Source organism: Salmo trutta, chromosome 6 (assembly GCF_901001165.1).
Source record: "Salmo trutta chromosome 6, fSalTru1.1, whole genome shotgun sequence".
Classification (NCBI taxonomy): Eukaryota; Metazoa; Chordata; class Actinopteri; order Salmoniformes; family Salmonidae; genus Salmo; species Salmo trutta.
In genome coordinates this window covers 33,920,007-33,932,799 of record NC_042962.1, presented here as the reverse complement: position 1 = coordinate 33,932,799, position 12,793 = coordinate 33,920,007, and positions in this window count along the sequence as shown.

The window sequence follows — 12,793 nt, the reverse complement described above, 5'->3', positions numbered from 1 at the left end:
AGAGGGAGGGGCAGATAGAGAGAGGGACAAAGACAGTCAAACTTGTTGTACATTTGGAAACTACCCTCATAGTAATAATAATACTACTTTGCTCAGGAACCACCGCCTGTTTGGGTAAGAAATGTAATGCACTTACGTGTAGATGTCTTAGTTCGTCATCTCTCTGTTGCAAGCAATCAATCCTTCTATGGGAAGGGCTTGATGGGTGTAAGGCTCTGGTTGTCCACCAGAGGTCAAAATGTCCTTTCTTGGTCTTGTAGTGGAGTGTTTTCAGAGCGGCTACTTAGATGCACCCGAGATTGTCTGAGGTGAGCTTCTTGCCTCTTTTCTCCTGTAGATAGTCAAAGTTCTAGATCACACCGACAAATCCACTATAATTAAGAATTTCAATAAGCATTTTTCTACAGCTGGCCATGCTTTCCACCTAGTTACCCCTACCCCAATCAACAGCCCTCCACTCCCCACAGCAACTCACCCAAGCCTCCCCATTTCTCCTTCACCCAAATTCAGATAGCTGATGTTCTGAAAGAGCTGCAAAATCTGGATCCCTACAAATCAGCAAGGCTACAAAATCTGGACCCTCTCTTCCTAAAATGATCCGCCAAAATTGTTACAACCCCTATCACTAGCCTGTTCAACCTCTCTTTCTTTTGGTCTGAGATTCCCAAAGATTGGAAATCTGCCGTGGTCATCCCCCTCTTCAAAGGGGGAGACACTCCAGACCAAAACTGCTACAGACCTATATCTATCCTACCCTGCTTTTCTAAGGTCTTCGAAAGCCAAGTTAACAAACAGATTACCGACCATTTCAAATCCCACCGTACCTTCACCGCTATGCAATCTGGTTTCAGAGCTGGTCATGGGTGCACCTCAGCCACGCTCAAGGTCCTAAATGATAACATAACTGCCATCAAAAAGAGACATTACTGTGCAGCCGTATTCATCGACCTGGCCAAGGCTTTTCACTCTGTTAATCACCACATTCTTATCGGCAGACTCAATAGCTTTGGTTTCTCAAATGATTGCCTCGCCTGGTTCACCAACTACTTCTCTGATAGAGTTCAGTCTGTCAAATCGGAGGGCCTGTTGTCCGGACCTCTGGCAGTCTCTATGGGGGTGCCACAGGGTTCAATTCTCAGGCCGACTTTCTTCTCTGAATACATCAATGATGACACTCTTGCTGCTGGTGATTCTCTGATCTACCTCTACGCAGACGACACCATTCTGTATACCTCTGGCCCTTCTTATAACACTGTGTTAACTAAACTCCAGATGAGCTTCAATGCCATACAACTCTCCTTCTGTGGCTTCCAACTGCTCTTAAATGCAAGTGAAACTAAATGCATGCTCTTCAACCGATCGCTGCCCACGCCTGCCCGCCTGTCCAGCATCAATACTCTGGACGGTTCTGACTTAAAATATGTGGACAACTACAAATACCTAGGTGTCTGGTTAGACTGTAAACTCTCCTTCCGGACTCATATTAAGCAACTCCAATCCAAAATTGCATCTAGAATCAGCTTCCTATTTTGCAACAAAGCATTCCTCACTCATGCTGTCAAACATACCCTCGTAAAACTGACCATCCTACCGATCCTCGACTTCGCGATGTCATTTACAAAATAACCTCCAACACTCTACTTAACAAATTGGATGCAGTCTATCACAGTGCCATCCGTTTTGTCACCAAAGCCCCATATAGTCCCGTGTAGCTCAGTTGGTAGAGCATGGTGTTTGCCAGGGTTATGGGTTCGATTCCCACGGGGGACCAGAAAACAAATATGTATGAAATGTATGCATTCACTACTATAAGTCACTCTGGATAAGAGCGTCTGCTAAATGACTAAAATGTAAATTTACTACCCACCACTGTGACCTGTACACTCTCATTGGCTGGCCCTCGCTTCATACTTGTTGCCAAACCCACTGGCTCCAGGTCATCTACAAGTCTCTTCTAGGTAAAGCCCCGCCATCTCAGCTCACTGGTCACCATAGCAGCACCCACCTGTAGCACGTGCTCCAGCAGGTTTAACTCACCGGTCAACCCCAAAGCCAATTCTTCCTTCGGCCGCCTTTCCTTCCAGTTCTATGTTGCCAATGACTGCAAATAACTGTAAAAATCTCTGGAGCTGGAGACTCATATCTCCCTCACTAGCTTTAAGCACCAGCTGTCAGAGCAGCTCACAGATTACTGCACCTGTACATAGCCCATCCAACTACCCCATCCCCATCCCCATACAGTATTTATTTATTTATCTTGCTCCTTTGCACCCCAATATCTCTACTTGCACATTTATATATATATACATCAATGTATATATATATATATATATATATATATATATATATATATATATATATATATATATATAGACCATGGTGGCGAAGAAATTACTATATAGCAATAAAACACTGGAATGGTAGATGTGCAGAATATACACTGCTCAAAAAAAGAAAGGGAACACTAAAATAACATATCCTAGATCTGAATGAATGAAATAATCTTGTTAAATACTTTTTTCTTTACATATTTGAATGTGCTGACAACAAAATCACACAACAATAATCAATGGAAATCCAATATCAACCCATAGAGGTCTGGATTTGGAGTCACACTTAAAAATTATAGTGGAAAACCACACTACAGACTGATCCAACTTTGATGTAATGTCCTTAAAACAAGTCAAAATGAGGCTCAGTAGTGTGTGTGGCCTCCACGTGCCTGTATGACCTCCCTACAATGTCTGGGCATGCTCCTGATGAGGTGGCGGATGGTCTCCTGAGGGATCTCCTCCCAGACCAGGACTAAAGCATCCGCCAATTCCAGGACAGTCTGTGGTGCAATGTGGCGTTGGTGGATGGAGCGAGACATGATGTCCCAGATGTGCTCAATTGGATTCAGGTCTGGGGAACGGGCGGGCCACTCCATAGCATCAATGCCTTCCTCTTGCAGGAACTGCTGACACACTCCAGCCACATGAGGTCTAGCATTGTCTTGCATTAGGAGGAACCCAGGGCCAACCGCACCAGCATATGGTCTCACAAGGGGTCTGAGGATCTCATCTCGGTACCTAATGGCAGTCAGGCTACCTCTGGCGAGCACATGGAGGGTTGTGCGGCCCCCCAAAGAAATGCCACCCCACACCATGACTGACCCACTGCCAAACCGGTCATGCTGGAGGATGTTGCAGGCAGCAGAACGTTCTCCACGGCGTCTCCAGACTGTCACGTCTGTCACGTGCTCAGTGTGAACCTGCTTTCATCTGTGAAGAGCACAGGGCGCCAGTGGTGAATTTGCCAATCTTGGTGTTCTCTGGCAAATGCCAAACGTCCTGCACGGTGTTGGGCTGTAAGCACAATCCCCACCTGTGGTCGTCAGGGACTCATACCACCCTCATGAAGTCTGTTTCTGACCGTTTGAGCAGACACATGCACATTTGTGGCCTGCTGGAGGTCATTTTGCAGGGCTCTGGCAGTGCTCCTCCTGCTCCTCCTTGCACAAAGGCGGAGGTAGCGGTCCTGCTGCTGGGTTGTTGCCCTCCTACGGCCTCCTCCACGTCTCCTGATGTACTGGCCTGTCTCCTGGAAGCGCCTCCATGCTCTGGACACTACGCTGACAGACACAGCAAACCTTCTTGCCACAGCTCGCATTGATGTGCCATCCTGAAAGAGCTGCACTACCTGAGCCACTTGTGTGGGTTGTAGACTCCGTCTCATGCTACCACTAGAGTGAAAGCACCGCCAGCATTCAAAAGTGACCAAACATTAGCCAGGAAGCATAGGAACTGAGAAGCGGTCTGTGGTTACCACCTGCAGAACCACTCCTTTATTGGGGGTGTCTTGCTAATTGCCTATAATTTCCACCAGTTGTCTATTCCATTTGCACAACAGCATGTGAAATGTATTATCAATCAGTGTTGCTTCCTAAGTGGACAGCTTGATTTCACAGAAGTGTGATTGACTTGGAGTTACATTGTGTTGTTTAAGTGTTCCCTTTATTTTTTTGAGCAGCATATATATTCTGCACGTCTACATTTTTTACATTTTAGTCATTTAGCAGACTCTCTTCTCCAGAGCAACTTACAGTAGTGAATGCATACATTTCATAAATTTTTTCTCCGTACTGGTCCCCCATGGGAATCGAACCCACAACCCTGGCATTGCAAACACCATGCTCTACCAACTGAGCCACAGGGGACCAAATCTAACATTTCAGAGTTTAATTGCTATATTGTAATTACTTCGCCACCATGGTCTATTTATTGCCTTACCTCCCTTATCCTCTTGACGCACGCCAAGGATAGGGGGCGCTACAGGGAATATTTACAATAGTATACAAGAGTAGATTTGATATTCGATTGTTCCAAGATGGCGCTGACCTGTAGCCTATTTTTCTGAGTAGCATCCCCTTTTATTGCAAAGTGTGATTTCCCAGTAAAGTTATTTTTAAATCTGGCAATGCGGGTGCTTTCACGAGATGTTGATCTATAATTCTTTGAATGACAATATTACATTTTAAAAATGTTTTAGAATAGTAATTTAGTAAATAAATTGTAGCGCTGATCCACCGGATGCATTTGAGGGAAAATAGTTTCTCAATGTCACGCGCCGATGTAAAATGCTGTTTTTATATATAAATATGAACTTTATCGAACAAAAGAATGCATGTATTGTGTAACATGATGTCCTAGGAGTGTCATCTGATGAAGATTGTCAAAGGTCAGTGCTGCATGTGGTTGGTCGGAAAATGGCTATGTGAATACTTTGACGATATACTCCTCTAACATTATCTAATGTTTTGCTTTTGCTGTAAAGCCTTTTTGAAATTGGACAACGTGGTTCAATTCAGGAGAGGTGTATCTATAAAATGATATAAAATAGTCCTATATTTGAAAAAAAAAAAAAATTACATTTTTCTATTGTTCGGTTATGAATATGGCGAAATTATTTTATGCTGGATGTTGATCACGCATGCGGGATGGGCGCTTCAACAGGTTTTAACCTAGCTTATTTGCACATACTGTATATAGACTTCTTCTACTGTATTATTGACTGTATGTTTGCTTATTCCATGTTTAACTCTGTGTTGTTGTATGTGTCAAACGGCTTTGCTTTATCTTGGCCAGGTCGCAGTAGCAAATGAGAACTTGTTCTCAACTAGCCTACCTGGTTAAATAAAGGTGAAATAAAATTAATAAAAAACTTTACACGCACAGCTGCAGACTGTCAAATGTTCTGGTATAGTGAGTTTCTCTTCTTCACCCCATGTTGAGTTTCAGAGTTTGCAACAATTTGTAACATTTAGCTCATGCTTCACATCTGCTGGTCTGCATGTTCATTCTTAGCTAGTCCTTTTAAGCACTCTAGTCGAAAAGGGCGGTTCCATAACATTGACACGCTCATCTGACCTCATTTGGAGTGTGGCTTAGTTAATGTGCAATGGACATGAAAACTATTGTCTCGTTAGAAAACTAAAAGCACATTCCTATCTTAACAAAAATAGTTTCATTGTTCTCCATATTTCCTACTCAACGTAAAGGATGTAAACCTGACATTCACAGTGTGAAAGCACTTCAAGTTACAGTATTTGTGTTATACAGTTTTTAATAACACCACAAAATGAAATGATTATTATTCAGCTCCCCACTGACTCATTCCTATCTTAGAAATATTGTTCTAAAGTTCAATCTTTGGACATTTGAGTTTTTGGGTGGCAAAATGTCTCCGTAACAAAGACATTCCAATCTTGATACTAGAATCCAAAGGAGTCGTCTGCTGCATACCATTTACGATTGGTGTGAGGTGTCATAAAACCGGCCCATGGAAGCTGAAGTGGAGGAGAGTGGGTCTGGCTATCTGTCAGCCATTTGCCAAGCTGATCTCAGGCCTTGGATCCTCGACCAGGAGAGTAATGACATTGCAATTAGCCCATACAACCACATTTAATAACAGATAGTCCCCGTCCAAAAAAAATTAAATCTAAAGGAAGATTGTTCTGAAGTGTCTGTCCTATATTCTATATTACATGTATGTAACCCCTTACTTTTGGCACTAAACAGTCTCCATATATCCAACCATAAATGTTTTCAACTGGTACCGGGGGACCTTAAGACACGTCTTGTGAGGCCTGTGGGCATCCTAGAGGAGAACAACCAAGATGTACAGTACCAGTCGAAAGTTTGGACACACCTACTCATTCCAGGGTTTTCTTTATTTTTACTATTTTCTACATTGTAGAATAATAGTGAAGATATGAAAACTTTGAAGTAACACATATGGAATTATGTAGTAACCAAAAAAGTGTTAAACAAATTGAAATATATTTTATATTTGAGATTCTTCAAAGTAGTCAACCTTTGCCTTGATGACAGCTTTGCACACTCTTGGAGTTCTCTTATAAAAAAAAAGCTTCATGAGGAATCCTTGAAGTCTTGAAGGAGTTCCCACATATGCTGAGCACTTGTTGGCTGCTTTTCCTTCACTCTGTGTTCCATTTCGGCCAGGTCATCTGATGCAGCACTCCATCACTCTCTTTGGTCAAATAGCCCTTATACAGCCTGGAGGTGTGTTTTGGGTCATTGTCCTGTTGAAAAACAAATAATAGTCCCACTAAGCGCAAACTAGATGGGATGTACCAATGCGATACCAATAATACCTTCTGGACAGGGGATGGATTGGGGAGGGCTAGGTGGTCCCCACAGGAAGGCTGGAGCAATAGAGAATGAAATACTTGTTTTTCCTTTCCTGTGCTAGAAAAGATAGTTGTATTATTCCAGACTTTCTGTACAATTATATAATATGAATAAACTGTCAAATATTCCGGTTAAATCTAGCTTAGTGTGTGAAAGGTTCAAGCTTTATATTTTACAGTCCCCCTATCCAAATGCCTCTTTGGTGCTACCACTGCTTCTAAATAAATCCCTTCTCTACAGTATCTGTCTTGTAGTATGGATAAAATGTAAATATCTGTCTGATTCAGAAGATTGCAGCTTTTTGACTCATAATCTTTCCCTTTTTATTTGGTGACTACAAAATCGCTGTTTCTTGCAGAATTTCAGCTTCCATCAAGCATTCCAAATAAACCTGTAACTTCTTTTGCACTTTGGTGTGCCTTTTAAGTCACATTTTATTTCAATTTTTGTTAAAACAATCCCAGAAGTCAGAGATGCTTGAAATTAGTAAAAAAATAAAATAATCTCTTCACATTGTAGTTTAACTCTAGGGACTAGCACTGCAGTGCAGTTAAATGTAAAATCAATACATTCCTAAGATTACGATTCTGATTTCAATGGAAACTGCTGGGAAAATGAAGTGGATAAATACCATAGAGTAAAACATATTTTATAGTAAAACACAGCTCAAGCCACACTTAAACTGAAGAGACTGATTGTATAGTTTCAAGTTGTATTAGTCATTTTTACGGGATACACATGGTATAAATTGTCCAACTAAATGCTTACTTGCAGGTTCCTTCTCGACAACGCAACAACAAAAATAAAGTAAAAATAATAATATGAACATAAAATAAATGGCAGTATAATACAGGAAGGTACAATTTATAGTACAATATTTACACAAGTGTATAAATTGAGCAGTATAATAAGAGCCTGGCAGCAGCAGTTGTGATGTGTGCTAAGGTGTGGAGAATCAGAGCAGGTGTTCAGTCCAGTTCAAGTGTTCAGCAGTCTAATGGCTAGTAGATAGCAACAGGCTCAGACAGTTTCTATCAGAACTCTGATACTGTCTACTCGATGGTAAGAAAGAGACCAGCTCATGAATGGGTGTATGGGGTCCTTGATGCTGCATGCCTTCCTCAGACACCGTTTCGGGTAGATATCCTGGATGGGTGGAAGCACGGTCCAAGTGGTGTACTGGGCCGTCTTCACCACCCACAGGAGGGCCTGTCATGCCAAATAGTGTCGCCCTGCCAAAATGTGCTTGTCTCCCATTTCTACACGTTATCTCCTATGTATTTATACTTGCATTTTCTGTTTGTCTGTTGCCAGTTCGTCTTGTCCCATCAAGCCCTACCAGCATATTTCCTGAGCTCTAGTTTTGTTTTTATTAGTCTTCCCAGTTCTGACCTTTCTGCCTGTCCTGACCCTGATCCTGCCGGCCGTCCTGTACCTGCCTGACTCTGATTTGGATTACGACACTTTTCCTGCCCCTTGAACAATAATAAGCTCTGAGACTCCTACTATCTGCCTCCTGTGTCTGCATCTGCGTCTTAGCCTGAGTCCTGATAGCTAGGGCTGTAGCTAGAACTTCCAAACTCTGACTGGATAACATAATGAACCAAAGCGTCCTTTGCTATGCTGGTTGCTTGGCTATATTTTACCTCATAGCGGTAGCGAAGGAAGGGGGACGCGGGCAGTTCTAATTCTATTTCACCGCATAAGCACTCGCTCAGGCTGTGAAAATGTATTACCTCAGAATTGCTCTCCAAGGACAGTGTTTTTGACGGTGATAACCTGCTGACTACCTGCTGCTTCAGAGGTCCGAAAGACTGGAAAGGGAACACTCTTTCTTTGCCATATATTTGTCTTAACTTCTATTATATAACTGGAAGGATTTAGCTATGTACAACCATTTTTCAGCAACCATTTTCCATCTAGCTAGTTGGTCATCTGCATGTTGCCAACTATACATACAGTTAAGTGGAGGCTTCTGAGGGAAGGTTGTGGTTGATACCATTACATTGACCCCATTCCAGCCATTATTATGAGCCATCGTCCCCTCAGCAGCCTCCACTGATATAGATATATGTCTGTCATATTGAGGTATCTAGCTATAAGTTAAACCTGATCAATCAAATGGATAGGTGTAAGCAATTATGGTAATTCCAAATGCACTTAACTAGGGGGGTGAGAAAGAAAGGATGAAAGTGAGAGAGGGAGAGAGGATGAAAGTGAGAGAGGGAGAGCGAAACAGAGAAAGACAGCAGTTCAAATGTACTTAGACTTGAGTATTTCAACAACTCTTCCCTTCCAACTTGTTAGGCAATCATATGTACATACGGGGGAAGGATGACCAGCCACACAAGAGGGGGATTTTTACTAAGGAGGAGAAAGAGGCCGTGCTGACCAAGATGCAGCTGGTCATTTCGGAGTGAAGCGTATGATGTACAAAATCAACCTATGCTTCTTCTGATGGGGAATTGTCAATTTGGTGGACAGCTGGGTGAGTGAAATAACATTTTGCATATCAATCACATTCTGTTATATCTGAAATTATTATGATTTCAATGATTGTCATATCAGAGAACAGACAATGTTTCAAATTGTCACTTTTTGATTTAAGGTCAGTGCCCTGTCTAGCCTGCCAGAAGTTTGAGAGGGCGAAGACTGTGGCGCCGGAGTTGAAGCCCATGAAAGGTGTTGGTAAGTGTCCCAATTCAAATTTTCACCTGATAAGTTGTTTTGTAATGGCTGCTTTATTTGACCACAGCAGAGTTCAATATTATAGAATGTGTGTGTGTGTGTGTGCCAGTATCCTTACAGATATGAAAATGTGCATGCTGTATGACACATATGGGTAAGAATAAAGTAATCTTCTCTAACACTTTAAATGTTAGGGTGGATCTCATCGGACCCTTCACAAAATCCAGGAATGGCAACAGCTGGTGTCTGATGGTGACCGATCATTTTCCCAAGTGGGTGGAGTCAATACCCATTAAGGTCAGTAAAGGAAGAGTATGTGCTTAACCTGTTGGGGCTAGGGGGCAGTATTTGCACGGCTGGATAAAAAACGTACACGATTTAATCTGGTTACTACTCCTGCCAAGAAACTAGAATATGCATATAATTATTAGCTTTGGATAGAAAACACCCTAACGTTTCTAAAACTGTTTGAATGGTGTCTGTGAGTATAACAGAACTCATATGGCAGGCAAAAACCTGAGAAGATTCCAAACAGGAAGTACCCTCTCTGACCATTCCTTGGGCTTCTTGGCTCTGTTTATTGAACATTTAGGATCTTTGCTGTAACGTGACACTTCCTACGGCTCCAATAGGCTCTCAGAGCCCGGGAAAAACCATAACGATGTCGAGGCAGCCCCAGGCTGAAACACATAATCGCCTTTGCCAAGTGGCCGATCAGAGGACAAAGGGCTTAGGCGCGTGCCCGATTCGACCCTGTGCTGTATTTTCTTTCGGCTGTTTACCTACTTGCAGATTCCCGGGTGGGATTTTATCGCTTTTTTACAAGAAAATGGCATAAAAATTGATTTTAAACAGCGGTTGACATGCTTCGAAGTACGGTAATGGAATATTTCAAAAATTTTTGTCACGAAACGCTTCGGGCGCGTCACCCTTCTTTACCCTTTCGGATAGTGTCTTGAACGCACGAACAAAACGCCGCTATTTGGATATAACTATGGATTATTTTGAACCAAACCAACATTTGTTATTGAAGTAGAAGTCCTGGGAGTGCATTCTGACGAAGAACAGCAAAGGTAATAACATTTTTCTTATAGTAAATCTGACTTTGGTGAGGGCTAAACTTGGCGGGTGTCTAAATAGCTAGCCCTGTGATGCCGGGCTATCTACTTAGAATATTGCAAAATGTGCTTTCACCGAAAAGCTATTTTAAAATCGGACATAGCGAGTGCATAGAGGAGTTCTGTATCTATAATTCTTAAAATAATTGTTACGTTTTTCGTGAACGTTTATCGTGAGTAATTTAGTAAATTCACAGGAAGTTTGCGGGGGTATGCTAGTTCTAAACGTCACATGCTAATGTAAAAAGCTGGTTTTTGATATAAATATGAAGTTGATTGAACAAAACATGCATGTATTGTATAACATAATGTCCAAGAAGTGTCATCTGATGAAGATCATCAAAGGTTAGTGCTGCATTTAGCTGTGGTTTGGGTTTATGTGACATTATATGCTAGCTTGAAAAATGGGTGTCTGATTATTTCTGGCTTGAAATAAGATTGAACTCTTTGACCTGAATGCCAAGGGTCACGTCTGGAGGAAACCTGGCACCATCCCTACAGTGAAGCATGGAGGTGGCAGCATCATGCTGTGGTGATGTTTTTCAGCGGCAGGGACTAGCAGACTAGTCAGGATCGAGGGAAAGATGAACAGAGAAAAGTCCAGAGATATCCTTGATGAAAACCTGCTCCAGAGCACGGACCTCAGACTAGGGCGAAGGTTCACTTTCCAACAGGACAACAACTTTAAGCACACAGTCAAGACAATGCAGGAGTGGATTTGGGACAGGTCTCTGAATTTCCTTGAGTGGTCCAGCCAGAGCCCTGAAAATAGCTTGGCAGCAACACTCCCCATCCAAACTGACTGAGCTTGAGAGGATCTGCAGAGAAGAATGGGAGGAACTCCCCAAATCAGGTGGATTAAGCTTGCAGCGTCATACCCAAGAAGACTCAAGGCTGTAATCGCTGCCAAAGGTGTTTCAACAAAGTAAAGAGCAAAGGGTCTGAATACTTATGTAAATTAGATATTTCCTTTTTTTTTTTTCAAACATTTCTAAAAAAAAGTTTTTGCTTTGTCATTGTGGGGCATTGTGTGTAGATTGATGAGGAGATAAAAAGTAATCAATTTTAGAATAAGGATGTATTTGGAAATAGTGAAGGGGTCTGAATACTTTCTGAATGCACAGTATATTTTTGAACACAGACAAGCTAAAAAATAAGTCCAATGGGTTATGATAATTTTCTTGTAAAAGAAAGGAGGTGCAAAAACATACATTTGCACCCATATATTCATTTGCTCCATGGCTCAGGCGGCCAAGTGTAGACTACCGCGAAAAACTGTTTGGCTTAGCCAACGATTATCTATTATATTGCTTAGCTCAGTCACAACTCGCGAAGAGGAAGAACTTTGCAGGTGTTTTTGATTCATAAATAATGCCATGCTGCTGGGAGGGAACGTTTAAATAAAACCCAGCCCTGAAAAGAAATGTAGACTAAAAAGTATCAGCACATCATATCATTAGGTAAACACAGCATTGGAAAGGAAAATATCCAAAGTTACCACTTATATATCAACCCCAAATATATCCTACTTTGACAAAAATTATGATGTATTGACTTAAATTGTTGTGCAACATAATGGGTAAGCTATGGGCATCGTCCTTCAGTTGAAAAAAATTAGAATTTCTGTTTTTGTGAGCTTTTTTCCTCATGGCCAGCCACACAGCAATTTCTGCCTACGCTACTGCCCATAATATCAAAGATCCACCACCATATTTTACAGTAGGGATGAGCTACTGTATTTTCTGCATATACATTGTTCTTATAAAGGCCAAATCCACCATTGGTGTGAGTGGCCAAAGACCTCAATTTTCATGTCATCTGACCATAGCACCGCCTGGAATTTGCTAAACGGCATTGGCCGTTGGATTGGAACTGGTTCTATGGTCATATGACATGAAAATAAAGCTCTTTGGCCACATTTGCCAGTGGTGGGTTTGGCCTTCGAAAGAACAGTGCATATGCAGAAAATACCTCAACCCTACTGTTAATATGGTGGATCTTTGATGTTATGGGGCTATTTTGCTTCCACTGGTCCTGGGGCCATTGTTAAAGTGACTGGGCTAACATTTTCCTGCAAAAATACAGCAACAATACCCCAACATATTTGTGACTCACCACCTGGATTCGGATTATGGATTATTTAGCAAAATTTGAAATTGGGTTATTTACATTGGATAAAAATAGAGACTCAGAGCTACAAAATGGTATTATGATATACTGCATTTGAGGAACAATGGGAAAGTAATTCTGCTTTGAAAGTTGATCAACTTGTAAACTCACTTCTGAGAAAATCAC